The 5891-nt window shown below is 40.0% G+C and overlaps 1 pseudogene; it reads left to right on the top strand.

Annotated features, from left to right (window-relative positions):
* Positions 1 to 564: 564 nt before the first annotated feature.
* LOC123847534 (trifunctional enzyme subunit beta, mitochondrial-like) lies at positions 565 to 2368 on the top strand (annotated as a pseudogene).
* The last annotated feature ends 3523 nt before the right edge of the window (positions 2369 to 5891 follow it).

Consider the following 5891-nt stretch of genomic DNA (forward strand, 5'->3'; position numbering starts at 1 on the left):
GGTCTTGCAAGAAATGTTAAGTTATTTACACAGGGGGCGGGGTTTGGGGGCCGCCTGGGTCTCCGCAGGCTTTCTGCCCAGGACTCTCGGGTGCCCTCAGCCGGCCTCACCTGAGCAGTGCAGCATCCTGGAGACAGTGAAGTGGCTGAGGCTGCTTGCTAACCGCGCTGCAGGCCAGCAAAGAGGACGGAAGCGCAAACGTTTCAAGTTGCGGCTACCCACAGAGGACTTTTCTTCCCGCCGCACAGTTCAACCAGGCTCCGAGCACTTCCCGACTAAAATTCCTGATGCTGCGCTGTCGCCTGCTCTTCATTCCCGGCTGACGCGGTGTAAACGACTCTCTCCCCAGTGGAAGGAAGGAGGCCCATGGAGGGATGCTGGGTTTTTAGTCAGGCAGCAACGGGCAGCCCTCCAGACCCCAGAGGCCCGAGAAGACGCGGGCTGGTGGGAGGGGCTCTTTTTAAGCCCCCTGCCTCTTGGTCCTGCTGAGTCCGGTCACTCGGTTCTGGACCTTTACCGCGACAGCACCCTGAATGGCGGAAACTAAGGTGAGAGGATTTCAGGATGATTTCCACCTTGACTTACATGTTTAAAAAAAATCTTCCTGCTGGAGCAGGGGCGCCTGGGTGGCTCAGTCGCTAAGCGTCTGCCTTCGGCTCAGGTCATGGTCCCAGGGTCCTGGGATCGAGTCCCGCATCGGGCTCCCTGCTCGGCAGGGAGCCTGCTTCTCCCTCCCTCACTCCCCCTGCGTGTGTTCCCCCTCTCCCTGTCTCTCTCTGTCAAATAAATAAAATCTTAAAAATAAAAATCTTCCTGCTACCAACAAAACAAAACAAACAAACAAACCCTCACATTTCTTGCAAGAACCGTGAGCTGTTCCTCCTAGCTGTGAGCTGCCCCAGGCATCAATCGAAGACTTGAGTCAGACCCCAATACATATAAGGAATATCGTGATGGTGGATGGTGTTTGCACTCCTTTGCTATCAGGCACTTCATATAGAGATGTGACGCTGCATCATTTGGCTAGAACAGCACTTTGGGGTTTGATGCATCAGACCAGTGTTCCAAACAAAGTTGTTGATTATATCATCTTCGGCACAATTATACAGGAAGTGAAAACAAGCAATGTGATAGAGAAGCGGCCCTTGGAGCTGGCTTCTCTGATAAGAATCCTGCTCATACCAGCTTGCATCTCTGCCAGCCAAGCCAGGACCACAGGCCTTGGCTTGATTGTTTCTGGCTAGTGTGATGCAGTTGTGGGAGGTGGTGTAGAGTTAATGTTGGACATCTTTATTTGTCATTCAAGGAAAATGAGGAAAACGATTCTTGATCTCAATGAGGCCAAGACTCTGGGTCAGCCACTATCTTTAACCTCTAAATTCAGATTGAATTTCTTATCACTTGAGCACCCTCTGGTGAGACGATGGGCACTCTGCAGTCCAACTAGTCACTGCCTTTGCCTTTTCTGACTGAAATAAGATGAGTATGTACTTTGTCTCCACAGCCTGACCATAAGGACACAAGAAGAAGGACTGCTTTCCAATGTTGTATCCTTTTTTTTAAGATTTTATTTATTTATTTGACAGAGAACACAGATAGTCAGAATGGCAGGCAGAGGGAGAGGGAGAAGCAGGCTCTCCGCCAAGCAGGGAGCCCAATGCGGGGCTCGATCCCAGGGCCCTGGGATCATGACCTGAGCTGAAGGCAGATGCTTAACCGACTGAGCCACTCAGGCGATGTTGTATCCTAAAGAGTACCAAGAAAAGATACAGTTACCAAAGATAACTGCATTCATCCTTTGTCCCTGGAGCAGATGGCTAAACAAAAACCTGCATTCATCAAGTCCTGTGGTATAGCGACAGCTGCAAATTCTTCTTTCCTGACCGATGGTGAATCAGTAGGGTTGATTATGGCAGATGAAAAAGCTCTGGCCATAGGTTATAAATGGAGGGCATTTTTGAGGGATTTTGTGTAAGGACCTCAGGATCCGAAAGATCAACTTTTACTCAGACAATATATGCTATTCCAGAAGTTCTAGAGAAGGCAGGATTAACTGATATTGATGCTTTTGAATTTCAGGAAGTTCTCTCAGGTCAGATTTTGGCTAATTTGAAACCCATGGATTCTGATTTGTTTGCACAAAAATACACGGTTTAGAAAAACCAAGGTTGGATTGCCTGCTTTAAAGAAGTTTAACAGCTGGGGTGGATGGCTGTCCCTGAGATACCTATTTGGAACCACTGGCTGCAGGTTGGTCATGGAACCTGCCAACAGATTACAGAACGAAGGAGGCCAGTATTCCTTAGTGACTGCCTATACATCTGGAGAGCAGGACCGTGCTATGATAGTAGAAGCTTATGCAAAATAATAGATCAGGAAGAGGTGACCTGGAGTTTCTGTGCAATACTCACACTAGGTAATGACATTTCAGTGCATTACTAAATGATATCTATAATTTCTAGCTCCTCTTAGGAAAACAAAATTTGTGGCCCTCTGTTAAATGCTTTGCAGTTAAGGCTCACTAGTATTCTGAGCTTTCCAATAATCATGGCTTACTGCTCTTTCAGGGATTACTTAGCCACCAGAATCTCACATAGTGATAGGCTTAGGCATTTGTTTTTGGTCTTTATTTTCATTAAAGACTAAATGAGTGGTTGCAGTTTGGGGGAGAAGTTAGCTGAGATTTGGAATCATCTTTGTAAAATTTGCAAATTCTTATATGTAATGTAAAGATAACTGTTTTCTATGAAATACAAACCAGTGTGCCTAAATTCACTTAATTATGAAAAGATAATCCAGAATCTAAATAAGTGGAGAGGTATTATCTCTAAAAAAAGTTTTTTAGAGACAATGAAAATAATATAGGTCAGAAATTCAGATCTACATAAAGGAAGAGCGTCAAAAAAGGAATAAGTGAGAATAAAATAAAAACTTTTAATTGATCCAACATAAATTTTTCAAAATAATAATACCAACAATGTATTCCAGTGTGTATGCTTATGTATATATCATATATGCTTCTCTATGCTTATTTATAAGTGAAAAGAATGACAGCAATGATACAAAGAACAAGAAGGAATTAGGTTTATTTTATAATAAGATACACTACTGATGACGTGGTATACTGTCATTTGAAAGTGGACTTAAATTAGCTGTAAATATGTATTGCAAACCCTAGGACAAACAAAAAATATATGCTATATGCTAAAAAAAATGAGAAAAAATTGAATCTATAAAATGCTCATTTAAAACCACAAAAGGCAGAAAAAGAGGGAAGGTAAGAGTAGAAACAAAGTATAGGAGCATCAAATAGAAAACAATAACAAATATGGTAGATATGAGTCCAAATATATCAATAATCACTGGAAAACCAATGGTCTAAATGTACCATTTAAATGGTAAAGATTGGGGCACCTGGGTGGCTCAGTTGGTTGGGCGACTGCCTTCGGCTCAGGTCATGATCCTGGAGTCCCTGGATCGAGTCCCGCATCGGACTTCCTGCTCGGCAGGGAGTCTGCTTCTCCCTTTGACCCTCCCCTCTCTCATGTGCTCGCTCTCATTCTCTCTCTCTCAAATAAATAAATAAAATCTTTAAAAAAAATAAAAATAAATAAATGGTAAAGATTCTCAGAGTGAATAAAAAACAAGACTCAATTTCATGAAGTCAACAAGAAAAACAGTTTAAATATAAAGAGACATACAAATTAAAAGTAAGTGGATGGAGAAAATACACTATGCTAATACATACCAAAAGAAAGCAGAAATAGCTATATTAATTTCAGACAGCAGATTTCAAAGAGAAATTTATTACAGTTAAAGAAGGACATTATGTAATGACAAAGAGATCAATTCCCCAAGAAGTCATAACAATTCTTAATGTGTATATGCTTAGCAACAGAGCATCAAAGTGTGAGAGGCAAAAACTAATAGAACTACAGAGATAAATAGATGAATCCACTATCATAGTTAGAGACTTCCAGAACCCTCTCTCAGAAATGGACAGATCCAGCAGGCAGAATATTAGGGCATAGTTGAACACAATACCATTAATCAACTGGATGTAGTTGACATCTATAGACTAAATCCTACAACAACATCAGTATGCACATTCTTTTCGAGCTTCAGATTCACCAACACTGACCACATTCTTGCCCATATAACACACCTTAACAAATTTAGAAGAAAAGAAATCCTCCATGTCTACTGTCAGATCAGAGTGGAATTAAACTAGAAATCAATAATAGATAACAGGAAAATCCCACAATATGTAGAAACAAACCAGCACACTTCTAAATACAGACATGCTTCGTTTTATTCTGCTTCATTTTATTGCACTTCATAGATAATGCATTTTTTTACAAATTGAAGGTGTGTGGCAACCCTGCATCAAGCAAGTGTATGGGTGCCATTTTTTCCAACAGCATTTGCTTACTGTGTGTCTCTCTATCCAATTTTGGTAATTTTTACAGTATTTCAAACTTTTTCATTATTATTTTATTTGCTATGGTGATCTGTGACCAGTGATTATGACTCACTGAAAGTTCAGATAGTGGCTAGCACTTTTTAGCAAAAAAATATTTTTTCATTAAGGTATGTACATTTTTTTTAGACATAACGCTATTGCACACTTAATAAACTACAATATGGTATAAACATAACTTCTATATGCACTGGGAAACTAAAAATTTCATTTGACTCACTTTATTGTGATATTTGCTTTATTGCAGTGGTCTGGAACTGAACCCACAATATCTCCCAGGTATTCCTTTAATATATAGGTCAAGGAAGAAATCTCAAGAGAAATTTAAAAATATTTTTTTCCTAAATGAAAATGATGAAAGAACTTATCAAAACTTGTGAGATGCAGCTACAGCAGTATTTATGGGATAATTTATAGCACTGTATGTATAAACAAAGAAGAAAGATCTAAAATAATCTAAATTCCCATATTAAGAAACTAGAAAGAGAACAGCAAATTAAATTCAAAGTAAGCAGAAGGAAAGAAATAATAATAATTAGAGCAGAAATCAATGGAATTTAAAAGAGGAAATCAATGGATTAAATTAACAAACCAAAAGCTGTTTCTCTGAAAAAAATAAAATAAATTGGTAAGTCTTTAGCTAGGCTAACTAAGAGAAAAAGGGAGGACACAAATTGTTAATATCAGAAAAGAAAGAAGGGACATCACTACAGACCCCATAAACATTAAAAGAATAGTAAAGGAATAATATGAACAATGCCATGCCCAGAAATTTGGAAACCTAGATGAAATGGGCCAATTCTTTTCTTTTCTTTTTTTTTTTTTTTAAGATTTTCTTTATTTATTTGAAAGAGAGAAAGAGAGAAAGCATGAGAGGGGGGAAGGTCAGAGGGAGAAGCAGACTCCTCACTGAGCAGAGAGCCTGATGTGGGACTTGATCCTGGCCACGCAGGTGCCCTGGGCCAATTCCTTTAAACACATAATTTGCCAAAACTCGCACAAGAGAAATAGACAATAGAATAGCCCTATATCTATTGAAGAAATTGAATTGATGTTTCACAACCTTCTAAAACAGGAAGCACCAGGCCCAGATGGGTTCACTGATGAATTACACCAAACACTTAAGGAATGGGGCACCTGGGTGGCTCAGTTGGTTAAGCATCTGCCTTCAGCTCAAGTCATGATCCCAGAGTCCTGGGATTGAGGCCCACATTGGGCTCTCTGCTCAGCGGGGAGCCTGTTTCTCCCTCTCCCTCTGCCTGCTGCTTCCCCTGCTTGTGTTCTCTCTCTCTCAAATAAATAAATAAAATCTTAAAAAAAAAAAAAAAAACGTAGGGAATAAATTATACCAATTCTATACAATGTTTTTTGGAGGATGAAAGTAGAGGGAATACTTCCTAATTTATTCTTT

This window comes from Mirounga angustirostris, unplaced genomic scaffold (genome assembly GCF_029215605.1).
Source record: "Mirounga angustirostris isolate CCGP_5_RB_7025 unplaced genomic scaffold, mMirAng1.0.hap1 SCAF_2, whole genome shotgun sequence".
NCBI classification, from domain to species: Eukaryota; Metazoa; Chordata; class Mammalia; order Carnivora; family Phocidae; genus Mirounga; species Mirounga angustirostris.